The sequence below is a fragment of the Prenolepis imparis genome, unplaced genomic scaffold (genome assembly GCF_030444845.1).
Source record: "Prenolepis imparis isolate NDT839.2.m4 unplaced genomic scaffold, iyPreImpa1.0 SCAF_10, whole genome shotgun sequence".
NCBI classification, from domain to species: Eukaryota; Metazoa; Arthropoda; class Insecta; order Hymenoptera; family Formicidae; genus Prenolepis; species Prenolepis imparis.
Window position 1 is genome coordinate 181,551 of NW_028141168.1, and position 16,001 is coordinate 197,551.

General features: G+C 37.8%; 1 long non-coding RNA gene across 1 annotated transcript; it reads right to left on the reverse strand.

The window, feature by feature from the left end:
• Positions 1-3,157: 3,157 nt before the first annotated feature.
• LOC145941762 (uncharacterized) lies at positions 3,158-3,900 on the reverse strand. Its single transcript, XR_014426212.1, has 4 exons — positions 3,852-3,900; positions 3,584-3,750; positions 3,273-3,380; positions 3,158-3,179 (listed from the first exon to the last, which is right to left on the reverse strand). It is a non-coding gene; the product is annotated as an uncharacterized LOC145941762 (long non-coding RNA).
• Between the last annotated feature and the right edge of the window lie 12,101 nt (positions 3,901-16,001).

Sequence of the window (16,001 nt, forward strand, 5' to 3'; positions counted from 1 at the left end):
CCCACTAGTTATATTTGTGCTGTTCTCTTATCTCTTTAACCTCCTAATTTCTCTAGTTCCCTCTAGGTGTCGTTTCCGTCGCCGCTTACTTCTTCGCTCCCGCTTTACCTTTCTATTCTACTCTCTACTCTATGCCTTAAGAAACCGCCTGCCACCTTCACTTTCTATTCCTTTTATCTCTCTTTTTCTCTTATCCCTTTACCTATCCCTTATTTCTGCACCCTTCACTCTTCTTCTCACATACACTCCTTCACTCTCTCGTTTACTCCCTTTCTCTCTTCGCTGTATATTTCGCCTAACTCTCGCACTCAATTCACACGTGTCACTCTCCTAACCATCCGGAAACGGAAGTCCCATATGGTTATACTAAAATTTTGTTTATAAATATTTTTTATCAATTAATGTGTGTCAATTAATAAAAATTTTTACAATTTGTAATAAATTTATAATTTAAATATATTTCTCTATTGCAGAAACAAAATAAAAGGAATACAATATAAAATTTGAAGAATATATGTTTCAAGACTTTCGTTTAAATTTTTCAATTAAAGGATAAATTTTATGAAATTTTTAATTTAAAGATTAATTTTATATTTTATTTTGTGTTTAAATTATATACTTTAATTATTATTAATTAATATTATTATTTATAATTAATATTAAAAATATGGTTACGTTATTTAAAACAAATGTTATTTAAAAGTTATTTGAAAGATTTTTTTGCAAATACATAAAAGATGTATGCATTGTACCTTATGTTATTTAAAAAATAAAAACATTTAAGAAGGAATAATAGTTCATGGTGATTGTACTAATCATTTGATATAGATAAATTTTGTACAGTGTTGTTGAATTTATTAATCTCATCTTGCCTTGGCGACAAATGATCATCGAATATTTCATCATAAAGATCAACGTTTTGTACATTTTTTTTGATAATTCCGTTGCTGTTCCAAAATGTTATATAGTAACCATTTAATATCCACGAATTCCTTGATTTTTTATTCCAATTTCGCAAACTTTTCATCCATCTCCTCTGGATGTATACATTTTTTAAAATTACAATTAACTTTCTGTCTACTAAGCAGTGTTTGCTATTATCTAAATAAAATTATATAGATGATCATCTAGATGAAATTTTGGCGTCATCTTATCTTTATATAGATAATAAAAATATGTATTATCTATATCTGCATCTTATATGAAAAAAGTGTCATCTTTATTAAATTATCTAAAATAATGTTCAGATAATTCGGTTTAGAGTTATAGCACATAAAAATACTTATTATAAGTAGTAGAACTTGAACAGTAAGCAATAAAAACTTAAATAAAAATATGAATATATTTTTATATCCTGTTTCTACAATTACATTTTTTTGTAATTGTAATCATCTTCATCTTATCTAAGATGAATTAACATATTTTCATCTCATCTTTATCTAACTAATTTTAAAATCATCTAAGCACAACAATGCTACTAACGCAGGATTATCTATGTGTATATATATATATATATATATATATATATCTTTATATATAAGTTCCGTCTGTCTGTATGCGAACTACTCGCATGTAGACTATGTCTGACCGCGAACTACTTCCACATTTATGGACCGATTCTCTCGAAATTGGTACCAAAGTGTTGCAAATTCTTCGAGGAAGGCTGCTATATGGTTTTTTAAAATTTTTATACACCCACGCATCCACTCACGCGCATGCGCATTTATGGACCGATTTTCACGAAATTGGTACCAAAATTTCGCAAATTTTTCGGGGATGGCGACGATGGTGGTTCTTTTAAGTTTTACATCTCCACCCACGCACCCACCCACGCATTAACACATTTATTGACCGATTTTCACGAAATTGGTACCAAAATTTCGCAAATTTTTCGGGGATGGCGACGATGGTGGTTCTTTTAAGTTTTACATCTCCACCCACGCACCCACCCACGCATTAACACATTTATTGACCGATTTTCACGAAATTGGTACCAAAATTTCGCAAGTGTTGCAAATTTTTCGGGGATGGCTGCTATGTGGTTCTTTTTTTAAGTTTTGCCATGGACATAGGAATAAAGGGACGGAGTATAAACCTCTACTTTAGGCGAGGGGAGTGAAGCCGCTTCCGGGGAGCGGGGAACACGGTCACGTGGTACTTTGGTGCCATATTGGTAATTGGTTCTAGCATAAATGCGCGAAATTTGAAAATGAGACATTTAGTTTGTTTACAATTATAAATGTGTGATAGAATATTTTGAGTAAAATAGAGAAACAAAGTGTTTTATTTATAAATCAGCATATTGAAATGTTAATGGTGTTAATGCATGTCATCGAGATGTCAGAATTAAATGATAAAAAAAAGTTAGAATCTATAGATATGAAAAATCTTTATTGTTTTTGTTTTAGTATTTAATTTTGCAATTAATTGCAATGAATTCAGTAAAATAAAACTATTTATAAATAGAAATAACTAGAAGAATATTTATGATTATTAAGATTTTTAAGATTAGAAAATTATTTTTCACTTTTCTGCATTTAACAATGTGATTTAACGGATTTTGCAACAGCATATAACTTGTCCATGGAAGTAAGTATTGGTTACAGTTTTATAATAAAATATTAAAAATTTTATTATAAAATGTTAATGTAAATACCTAAATATTGATAAATAATTCATTCTTTAATAAATTGTACAACTGTCAATATTTATTGCATAAAGGGATTAGGATGGTATTATTAATAACAAAATTATTTTTTATCAATTTTATTACATTTATTGACCTTTAAATAAAATTAGCTTATTAAATACATGTTGCATACTCATTGGCGAATAATAATGTAAAGTTAGAGCAAATGATCTAAGTCGACTATCAAATTGTTTGTTTACAGGTTTTCCTCTATTTTTAAGCAATTGTCTTTCTAATATTTTAGAATTTGACCCACCTATGTCTTGTAATATCTGCAATTCTTCAGTCCCTAACATATTGTTTTTCTTGAGTGAATTAAGAATTGCCTCCAAAGAGATTATTCGTGATTCCTTTCGTCGAACCTTCTGTTGCAAAAGTTTAAACTTTTTTGAAAAAGAGGTTTTTGTGTCTTGCAATTTTTTGTGGAGGTATTCCTTTTCAAAAGCGTTATGGTCTCTCTTTGGTGACGTATTTGTTGACTGATCCGCAACTAAAAAATTTAAAAAATATAATGTATAACAAATTTTAATTTTTTAGAAAATTGTTACACATATTATATTAAATAAGATGAAATATTTCTTACAATGACTGCATCCAGGGATAGGAGATGTGGCTCTATCAATTTTTAAAGTATTACATACAGAACTTGATGCAATAATACCATCATTTGGAACATTCTCAATCACACGTTCTAGCAAGTAAACATAAGATACAAAGCAATATATAAATAAAACTGCATAATCTTGTGCCATACAATAAATCAGACAGTTGGGAAAGTTATTTGATAAAAATAATGCCACTACTAACTTGTAAACAGAAAAAAATTATAATAATAATGGCATTACAAATAACGTATTATTTCTCAATCCTGATAATAATAATACTATTTGATACCTATATACGGTAGTGCATTTGGTCGAAGTCTCTTTGTACCATATAAAAAATTAAAGGCATCTTCTGCAAAATGTGCGGAACAAATTCTTGCTCCAATAGGAACTAATTCCGCATTTAGCTCTAGTATATTCAACCAAAGCAATTTTGCTTTTTCATTCTTTGGAAATCTATTAAAAAATAAATGTGTTACTTTATATTATATCATTTCTCTTATTTTGATAATACAATATAATTTTCATATATGCTAATAAAATATGATTTTTCTTACCGGTGATATGAGACATTATTTATATTTTTTTCTTTTATTTGTCCCAAAATGGGACGACTTCTTGTACGGTTTTTACAATTTTTTACAATGCACTGTGGCATTGTAAAAACAGTATATTTTTTCTTTGAATTATAACGCTGGGTCTACAATAGGTGATTTAAGCCCTAAGCCTTAAGAAATTGATCAATCGCAGTCAAGTATGAGGAGAAAACTCGACTGTGATTGGTCAATTTCTTAAGGCTTAGGACTTAAATCACCTATTGTGGACCCAGCGTAACTCAATAAAACTGTTCTGACACTTCCATGACACTTCTGACTCTCGATGAAAGATTGCGCTTGCGCGATCACAACCAATCGCCAATGCGGCACCAAAGTACCATGTGACCGTAGTTCCCCGCTCCCCGGAGACGGCTTCACCCCCCGCAGCTATTGCTCTGTCCCTTTATTCCTATGTCCATGAGTTTTGCTCACCCACGCATCCACCCACGCGCATGCGCATTTATGGACCGATTTTCACGAAATTGGTACCAAAATTTCGCAAGTTTTTCGGGGATGGCGGTTTTTTTAAGTTTTACACCCCCACTCATCCACTTACGCACTCACCCACGCACTCACACATTATTGACCGATTTTCACGAAATTAGTACCAAAATTTCGCAAATTTTTCGGGGATGGCGACGATGGAGGTTATTTTAAGTTTTACACCTCCACCCACCCACCCACGCACCCACCCATGCAATCACACATATCATAAACTTTATTAAAGAAAATTTAAAAAAAACACCATCATCGCCATCCCCGAAAAATTTGAAAAATTTTGGTACCAATTTCGTGAAAATTGATCAATAAATGCGTGAATGTGTGGGTGGGTGCGTGGGAGTGTAAAACTTAAAAAAAACACCATCGTCGCCATCCCCGAAAAATTTGGAAAATCTTGATACCAATTTTGAGAAAATCCGTCAATAAATGTGTGAGTGCGTAGGTGGGTGCGTGAGTGGGTGAATGGGAGTGTAAAACGTAAGCGAGATTTATATAGTGTCAATGAATCGAAAAACGTTCGATTTAATACGATTCAATACCGTACTTAAAATGCTTGAGGTAAATCTATATTAATTTTCTATTCGATTGTCATTTCATAAATTATCTATATAATTTGCTGGTTTTATATATTAAATGTCATCATGAATAAAATGGGAGATCAGGAGAACGGAATATCGAGTGAAATGGAATTAAAGAATAACAAAATGGAAGATCAATCTAACGAGAGAGAATTTAGCAATGGTAAATAAAAAAAATAATTAATTAGTTATTTTATAGTTTTTATATAGATTTTTCGTATCGTATATATACAGGGTGTTAAAAAAAAGGGTAAAATATTTCAAGGGGATTTAATATGCCTCAAAATAAGTTAAAAAGTCTTAATAAACATGGGTCCGCAAGTAAGTCATTTTTTAGATATTGCGAAGATGCAGGGTCTGCATAGACATGGAAGGAGGTCATTTTGAGCATCTTCTTTAAGATAAGGTAAAATACCAACTTATTTTTCTGCATAAATTATAATAAAAATAAAAATTTTAAACAAAAAATAAAAATTATAAAAAAATATAAAAAAAAATTAAATTAAAAATATCTCAAAAACGGTTTATTTGCGGACCCATGTTTATTAAGACTTTTCGACTTGTTTTTAGGTATACTAAATCCTCAAAATATTTTACCCTTTTTTTTTAACACCCTGTATATTGTAAATATGTAACATTTAATTTAGTGCTGAAAAATGGAATCGATAAAAACGAAGTGGAAGATCCAATGAGAGAATGAGAGAAATGGAAGAATTTAGAAATAGTAAATAAAAAGAATAATTAATTATTATGTAAGGTAGTTGGTCAGGTTAGCCGACAGTTTCGAAAGGGTGTCAGGATGTCGTAGAAAGGCTTTTGAGAGGATCTGCTAGAGAATGGTTAGACACGTATATTTAATATAGTCAAGTATATTTCGAGATCACAGTTTAAAACAAGACTAATCACCGTGAGTTGACTCGGATCTCAACGTGACGTCCTTGCTTCGGTTGCCCGAACACGAGTGCCTTTTTTCATGCTGCTCGCGACCAGTGCCCCGTGAGGCGAGCCTACGTGACTCTCTAGCTCCAATGAGCATCGCTTGTATAACGCGCGGCCAATAGGCAGCGAAGTAGCCGATGCGCGCGCAGGCGCTGAGTGCGCACGCAAGCGCTAACGTAACCGCGTGCACGGTAGGGAACAGGTTATGTCTTACAATTAGTTAATTTTTTTATAGGTTTTCTAACCCTATATACGATTTTTTTAAATATGTAACATTTCAGTGTTGGAAGATGGAATGGATGAAATTTTAATGAAGGTAGCGATAGAATTTGAAAGCAGAATGCAAGAGTGTAAGAACGAGGAGTTGAAGAAGGAAAAGAAAGAAAATAAAAATAAACGGAAACGGACGGAGGATGACGATAAGAACAAAAAGAACTTAATAAAGAATATTAAGGAATTTAAATACTAAGAAAGGACTCTGTAATGGCACAAGATTAATTGTTACTAATTTGAAAAATAATATTATTTATGCGGAGGTTCTAACTGGTCCTGCTCGAGGACAGATTGTCATCATTCCAAGGATAGATTTAATTACAAGTGATTTGGAACTGCCGTTTAAGTTTAAACGAAGACAGTTTTCTATTCGAGTGTCATTCGCTATGACAATCAATAAATCCCAAGGACAAACTTTAGAAAAAGTTGGGATTAATTTGCCACATCCCGTATTTGCTTATGGTCAACTTTATGTGGCAAATATTTTTATAATAAATAATAAATGCAATTACTTACGCATTATATTCATCCACGTTTGGAATAGTTGTATTACTGCAAAATAATTATTTTAATAGTTACATATATTAAATGTTGTATTCTTATTATTAAAAATTTCGCACATATATAATTTGATTTTTATAAGTGTGTTAACTCACTTTTCTTCAAAAGTTGGTCCAGAAAATACTATGGGTATAGCATCTGGGTGAAGATGAGCTCTGATCTTGTGGACTTTGTACCATTTTTCTTCAAAATGCAAGTGGCACAAACAACAGTTTTGTGCAGCATATTCTGGGCCTTTTGCTTCAAGATCCATTCTTCCACATGCTCGCACCCATTGTAACCATCTATATATATTATAAATGTATATATCAATAAAAGATAATATATATATATGTAGGATGGTTATATTTAATAAGGGTAATAGAGCGATAGGCGGATAGTTTCGATTTAGGTTGATGTTTAATTAAATAAAATAAACATACAAAAAGAAAGATAATGGTTAAAGTCTCGGAACGCGACACCTCAATTTCGTCTCACACACACTCGCTATTCTCACGACAATTCGCTCTCGCTTCTCGTACGCGATTCTCACACTCTCGTATCTCGTGGACGACTCTCACACTCTCGTATCTCGTGGACGACTCATATTCTCTCACGCGTCTCGCACACGTGTCTCTCCTCGCACAATTCGCTCACGCACGCGAATCGCATGTTATGCCGATATTGGCTGATCGATGCCGCACGCGCGATAAGGACCCGCGAAATTCTAACATCCTACACTCGGCCATTCTGAAATCAAGGTCGCTCCGACCGCTCGTCGTCTTCGTTGTCCTCTGATACATAGTCATCCTGTATCCAGGGCTTCATATAATCAGCGGCCGATGATGTCTGGATGGGACCTTCACTTTCGCCGACCTTGCGTAACAAATAGCGGTGGTTGCGCAAAACTCTTATAATCTCGTACGGTCCAAGATATTTGTGCGCCAACTTGAGGTGAGGACCCTGCTGCGTACGCCTAATTGCAACGAGGTCTTCTTCGCGATAGCTCAAAGGTTTTTTCCTCTTCCTGTCGTAAGTCTTCTTATTCTCTTGCTGAATTTTCTCGATATTCTGTTTGGCCTCTGCTCGCAACTCCATTCGATCGTCATCGAAAGACACAACGATTTCGTCCTCAAGTAGCTCTCTTACATCGGGGTTGTTCCTGATGCGTGGGTGAACGCCCAATAATACCCGGAAAGGCGTCATTCCGATGCTCCTCTGTACTGTCGCATTCAGGCACATCTGCACAGCGCTTAAGTATTTGTACCACTCGTTTGGTTTTGGAGACGACAGCTTCGCTAATAACGGTATAAGCGTGCGATTTACACGCTCAACCTGACCATTCGCTCGCGGCACTCCTGTGGTCGTCAGCTGATGTTCTACGTTTTCTGACTGGCAGTACTCTTCAAATTCTCTCGATGTAAAGGCGGCACCTCTGTCCGATACGATTCTTCTCGGATTACCAAATGTAGATGACTGTCTCCGTAGTCGCTCGATAGCCTCTGCTGCGCTCGTTGATCTGGTCGCATACAGCCACACAAATTTCGAAAACGCATCCACGACAACAAAAATGTGCGCATAACTCTTCTTGGTTGATTGCAAAGGACCCAAGTAATCGATATGGAAGGTATCTAACGGCGCATCTCCCTTGTTAATCGGACTCAAGAAACATTCTGCTTTTCCGTGCTTTCGCTCCGCTAAAATACACGGAACGCAATTTCGCAGAACATTCTCGACCTTAGAACGTAAACTCGGTATCCAGTAGTCCTTCCTCACAAGTGCCTCCGTTTTGCGATTCCAAAGTGTCCCTGCTCGTGCACTCTCCTGACCATCTGCAGCTGCATAGCCTTGGGAACGACCAACCTTATGTCGCCGTCATCTTCCTTGTAGAGCACTCCGCCTCGAGTTAAATAGCCCTCGGATCGGCCCTGCTCGATCGCCTCGAATATCCCTCGCAAGTCGCCATCAGCGCTCTGGGCTCTCTTTAATCGCGCAAGCAGTCCTCTCTCGCATTCGCTAATTATTAAACATGTCGGTAACGGATTCCGACTGAGAGCATCGACATGCATCATGCTCTTGTCTGGTCTATGCTCTATTACATATTGGAACTCCTTTAACGACATTACGACGGCAACGCCCACCTAGCTACTAGCACGCAAAGATCTTTTTTCGACATCGTCTGGGTGAACGCTCGACAATCGGTTACAATTTTAAACTTTATTCCTAGCAAGTATGTGCGAAATCGCTTAAGCGCTCTTACAATTGCTAGAACTTTTAACTCGTAACTCGGATATTTGTCTTCCGCCGGGGTGGATTTACCACTCGCATAGTACACTGGATGCAATGTTTGATCCTCGCTATCTTTCTGGAAAAGTATTGCTCCAAACCCGTACATGGACGCGTCGGTATGCAATTCGGTCTCCGCACCTACTCGAAGTTCAATACTGGCCTCTCGCTCAATATTATCTTTAATTGCTCGAAGGCATTTCTCTCGGTTGCACCGAATTGAAATCTCACATCCATCTTCAACAAGTTCGACAGCGGACGCGCAATCGCACTATATCCCGGAACAAATTTACGAAAATAGTCGCTCAAGCCCAAAAATAATTGTATCTGTCGCATATTCTCTGGCTCCGGAAAACATACAACCGCTTTAGTTTTCAGTTCCGACGGCCGTATCGTACCGTTCTCGTCAACATGTCTGAGGAACTCTATCGCGCGACACAAAAAACAACACTTTTTCCAATTTATCGTTAGACCGGCTCGACTCGCAGTGTCTAAAACAATCTTTAGATTTTTCAATCCTTCATCCTCGTTAGCTGAGAGCACAATTAAATCATCCATATAAATTAATACAATCTTTTGCTTCACTAGATCCCTAAAGATCGCGTTAATAAATCTCTGAAAAACGGAAGGAGAATTACACAAACCAAAGGGAACTCTTAAAAATTCGTATTGTTCGTCCGGCACGATAAAAGATGTATATTTAATACTCGCTTCATCCATCCGCACGTGGAAAAATCCATTCTTCAAATCAATCGTACTAAAAACTCTCGCACTCTGCAAACGATCTAATTGATCTTCGATGAGGAGAAGAGGGTACCGATCTTTAATTATCTTCTTGTTAAGCATTCGATAGTCTACGCACAATCTATGCGAGCCATTCTTCTTCTTCACGAGAACAACAGGGCTTGCAAAATCGGAAACTGATTCTCGAATTATACCTTCCTCTTTCCACTTATCGATTTGCGCATTCACGATATCTCTCTCATACTGCGAAAGTCGCCTCGCTTTCTGATAAACCGGTTCGTCATCTTTTAAAATAATCGCATATTTTAATATCTGTTTCTTGCGTCTTATCCGGCTTATATTTACTTACTAAATCCGTCACAATACGCTTATTCTTAGGTATCGACAACACATCAACATTTAAGTTCGAGTCTAGGTCGCGCACAACATCAATCGTAAATATTTCGGGTCGCGACTCATCGTCACCGTTTTCTCGCTGACAGGATTAATTGAAATAACGCCTCTTTTAAAATTTATTTCTACGTCGATAAAGTCAGCTCCGATAAGTAAATCGTACGGTATAACGGCATCCGGCGTAACTCGAATAAGTATCGGATATGTGTGTTCGTTAATTAAAATATTCGCCTGGAATTCGCCTAAGACTCTTGCGCTAAATCCTCCTATCCCGCAAAACTTCGCATTCGACATACACATTCTCGGCGATCCTATCATCGCGTATTCGCTCGCTCGCATTATCGATATGTCACTTCCGGTATCTATCAGTGCCGTAATGACTCGACCGCACAACGTTACATCTTGCGTATATTTTTTACAAAGAGCTCGCGAGATCGACGCGACAACAGATTTTTCCGCACCGTTATTCTTTTTCGGGCACTTAGATGATATATATGACCACGCGCACCGCATTCAAAGCACTTAGCTCCTAAAGCCTTCGTCGGACAATTTGCGCTGACGTGTTCGCGTTCACCGCAATTAAAACAGCGCTTCGCGTCCGTCGGATTTTTTTTCTTTTTATCGGTCACGCCCTTGTCACCACTATGTCGATTCGAACTCGCCACACCACGATCACGCAACGTTACTTTTTCGAACGCTTTCAGCAAATTATCCACGGTCGAAAATCCTTGTATGCGCGCCTGGTCGCGCATAGCGACATCCGGTATACCCTCGATGATGTACTCCAGTAATTCGTCCTTCTCGATCGGCACTCGGTTGCCCATGATGGTCTTATCATGGAGATACTCCTGGAATGTCTCTTCCTTCCTCCACACACGATTCTCGAACTACCTCCGCAAATGCAGTCTGCTCTCACGATGTCGAAACATCACTCCCAGTTCTTCGAGAAGCCTCTCGAAGGACATCTCGATATATTCTGGCCTTGAATGGAACCACTCGGATGCTCTTTTCTTTAATCGCATCCCGATTAAAAGCTTCGCGCAATCGTCGTCCAGTCGATACGTCGCTTTTAAAAATTTGAGCTGTTTCTCCTATGTGTCGAAACTATTGGATGCACCGTCAAAATCACTCAATAGATCGGCCACCGTCTTCAAGCTCGCTCGTGGGTGCGCGCGAGACACCTCTTCGTCGTCGAACATCGCCGCCCCTGTCGCACCACCAGCAGGACTCTCTCTCCTCGTCAGCTGTCCACACAACAGCGAAATCTCACGCCGCGCGAGATCAAGCTCACGCTCGGCAAGCTCCTTCTCTCGCCTATACAGCTCGATCTCTCGCCGCGACACATTTTCTCGCGACACATTCTCTCGCGACACATCATCTCGCAATACATCCTCTCGCAATACGTCCTCTCGCAGCGCATCGTCCTGCGCCCCGCTCCGTCCGTCCTCGACATCCTCGACGCCGCTAGACTCGCCGTTCTCCATCCAAGAATTCGACGGGTCAACCTCACGTAGTCGCAAAATAAGCTCCGCTTTCGATCCCGATATGGATAGTCCGTGGGCCTTCAGCTTCTCTTTCAACTCCGCAACCGTCAGAGCACTCAACTCACACGGCATCTTCTTCACAAATTATTTTGGCCACGTGTCACACACTTCCGGAACGATCGAACTTTCTTGAACCGCACGCTCTATCCCAGGACGAGCCCCCAAAAGATGTAGGATGGTTTTATTTAATAAGGGTAATAGAGCGATAGGCGGATAGTTTCGATTTAGGTTGATGTTTAATTAAATAAAATAAACATACAAAAAGAAAGATAATGGTTAAAGTCTCGGAACGCGACACCTCAATTTCGTCTCACACACACTCGCTATTCTCACGACAACTCGCTCTCGCTTCTCGTACGCGATTCTCACACTCTCGTATCTCGTGGACGACTCTCAGACTCTCGTATCTCGTGGACGACTCATATTCTCTCACGCGTCTCGCACACGTGTCTCTCTTCGCGCAATTCGCTCACGCACGCGAATCGCGTGTTACGCCGATATTGGCTGATCGATGCCGCACGCGCGATAAGGACCCGCGAAATTCTAACATCCTACACTTATATAATATATATATATATATATGTATATTACATACATACATACATATCTTTATTCGTCCCCTTGGGGATTGAAGGCGCTTTCTGAGGAGCGTTCCCAAACCTCTTACAATCTCCTTTTCCTTTCTACCATACATATACAAATATACTATTACAATAACATATATACAAATTCTTCAATCATCATCCGCCCCTTTCTCCTTTCCTCCATGACTCCTTGTATCTTTCCACCTTTTCCACCATCTCCACCATCTTCTAAGCTCCTCTATTCCGGTTCCTTTCCCTTCCTTCATCGTCCTTTAATCAACAATCGCCGCCCCTTTCTCCTCTCCTCCATGACTCCTTGTATCTTTCCAACTGTTTTCACCATCTCCACCATTTTTCTAAGTTCCTCTATTCCGGTTCCTCTCCCCTGCTTCCAACAACTTTCTCCCTTCCTCCTTCCTCCATTCCTCCTTCTTAGTCCTTCTTACTCATTTTTCCTGTCTCCTTTTTTCCTCCTTCCTCCTTTCCTCTCTCTGTCTCATCCTGCTTTCCTCCTCTCTCACCGACTCCGTATTTCCTTTCTCCCACCAGTTCCAAGCAGGCATATGGGGTGATTGGTTCGAACTGGATTCGAACCCGGGACCCACCGCATGTCAGCCAAATACTGAACATGCGGGGCCACTTTTCACCCCATATATATATATTATATATATATATATATATTATATATGTTATAATTAAAAATATAAATAATTAAAAATATTTTAAATTTAAATAATTAATAAAAAATGAAAAAGTATATAAAAAACAATATATAAAAAATAAAAAGCGATATACCTGTCATGCTCCTTTGGAAATTTAAAAAAAATGGTGCTTCTCCAAATTCGCATTCTTGCTACTACATCCACGAACTGCACAATATGAATTTTTTTTAGCACTCATTTTTCTTTCAAATTTTCAATTTTTTTTAAATATTCTGATTATCGCAATTATACGTACACCTGAAACAGAGCTAAGATCAAAGTGCTTTCTCTGTAAGAGAATTGAAGATCTATATAATATTTATATAGATCAACTATCCTCCTTCAGGATATCACTCGACTCCACTTATTTCGGCCCCTTTTACGTATCTGTCACTCTGCAACTACCACTCTTTCACACTATCACTTTGTCACTAATTGCTTTGTAATCGCTTATTTGCATCAAGAAACTTGATAAAACATGCGATCGCACAATAAACGACATAAGTCATTTATCCCGCCAAATGTGTAGGTAGGAGTAGGTATTTAACCGGGTATTTAAATGTGTGAGAGAGAGCGAAAACTAAAGGAATAAGTGAGAGAGAAGTTCAGATGGCGTTGCTAGCCAGCTCACTTAGTTCGCGCATGCGCATTCCGTTTTGGCCAACACAAAATCGGGAGAGTTGCGCTACTGTATATACTGTGTCCATGCGGAGGACTGATTAACGATAGAAGAACACACGTCGGAAAGCGCATACTGCGATGCGACAAATATATTTACTATTTTACGTTTTCCTTTAATAACACAACCTACATATGAAATTGTAAAAGCGATTGAATTTCCTGCACCTTACATAAATTATACCTTCAAAACTGTGAAAGTTAACAATGAAATAATTGCGATAGATAAAGAAGAACTAACATATTTAATAATGATCGAGCAAGACCTACAAAAATGTAAAGAAATTAACTCACAATATATTGATTGGTTTGATTGTAATAAACCTCAAGAAAGACATATATCTAAACGTTTATAATGATGTGCATAACCAAGACGAAAGACAGACAGAAAAGCAATATCACCGCAGCCAGGCAACGAGACATTCTTCTTTTATTATGAACACTCTCTGAATATATTATTTTTGAGTTTAATCGATAGAAATGCTTTTCTAAACATTTATGCGAACAAAGTATATCGATATATCGCCTAAATTCAAATGCACTGTGCAAAATACAAATGTATGCACAGCGACAGCATTATTATCACAATTGTAACATAAGATACTATGTCTCGACTCACACGAAATGGATAGCGTTACACCAACCACACACTTGGCTATACTCGACTACTGCCGAATAGACGATAACGATACAGTGTAACGAACAATCGGAAAACAAGAGATTAATAAAAAATACAGGTAAAATAACCTTAAGAGAAAAATGCAAATTAACAACAACAGACATGACGTTACATACAAAAGAAACAGTTTATACAACGGACATAGAAACCTATCTACCTAAAATTAATATAAGGCCGGGTCTACATAAGTCGTAGAATCGTAGATCGTAAGAAAATTGACCAACCACAGTTGATTATTTTTAAAATAATCGACTGTGGTTGGTCAATTTTCTTACGATCTAAGATTCTACGACTTATGTAGACCCGGCCTAACGTTCTCACAAGATAATAATACAATGATACACGACCAAGACACGTTAGAAGACTTAACAAAATAGAACTAACAGAATTAAAGGTCAAATTAAAAGACATTGACGACAGCCTAAAAAATAACGAAGAAAATTTCTATATGCAAAAACAATTAATTTATATACCCAATGCTATCTAGCGGAATGGTAACATTACTGGTACTATATAATAATCGGGATAATCGTACAACGAAAAATCAAAAATAAGATAACCGACCGGTAGAATAATCGAGGACGACCTCGCCATACCTAGATCAGTATTAAGAAGAAACCGAAATATATAATCTTAAAAATAAGAAATAATTATAATACTATATTGTAATGGAAATTATAATTGTACGTAGCATTAAAAATAATTTTACCTAACGTAGAATAAGATAAAGAGCAAAAAACGTACCTCCGTTTTTCTTTTTCAACGGGGGAGGGATGTTATAGTCCAAATGATTATAACCAGTATTAAATTAGTATTAGGAATAATAATAATCTATAGAATATTACAAAACATTTTTTACTTATAAAAGAGCGCTCTCGCTAAACGCTCGTCGCGCGAAAACACTAACACAACGAGACACGCGCGAAATACCGGAAACCGCGAGATGCTAGCGAAGAGTCGCGATTCCGACCTGCTTCGCTTGCACTTAAGTAGTATGTGGGCCACTATAGCGAGTCAAAACAAACTCCCACCACTCGGCCACTGGCGCCAGAGGGGCATGGGTGGACAGGGCTTTTCGAACCGTGATTGCTCGATCCGCTAATAGGGTTCATTAGACCCAGGGCTCTGATAGGCTCTACCTATAGTGGCCCAGCACTCTGATTGGTTGGTTTTTGTTTTTGAGAAGAGAGGGGGAGAGTAAACAGGGTTTTTGAAAAAAGCCGATAAAATGGCGATAAAATATTGTGGTATACCGAAGCCGGCGTGGGGATTATGACACCCCACCCCGTCTATGATAGGCTCTAACTATAGTGGCCCAGCACTCTGATTGGTTGATTTTTGTTTTTGGAAGGGTAGGGGGTGAGCAGACAGCGTTTCTGAAAAAAGCCGAGAAAATGTCGATAAAAAAACGTGGTATAGTGAAGCCGCTATAGAGCGGATGGTCCCCGGTGATCGTTATAGCGCTGAAAAAAGATAAACAAAAACTGCACTAATTTCGGCTGACCGTCGTTACTCGGCGTCGCATTGACGGGTAGCGTCGGCATCGTCGCTAATAAAGAAAACAAAAAGATATACAAAAAGTACATGCGGCTAGCGTCCGCTTTCAATTTAGGCTAATTATCGTCACCTCCGGTAACAAAAAGAGGCCTAATAGAAAACACGTGCATTCGA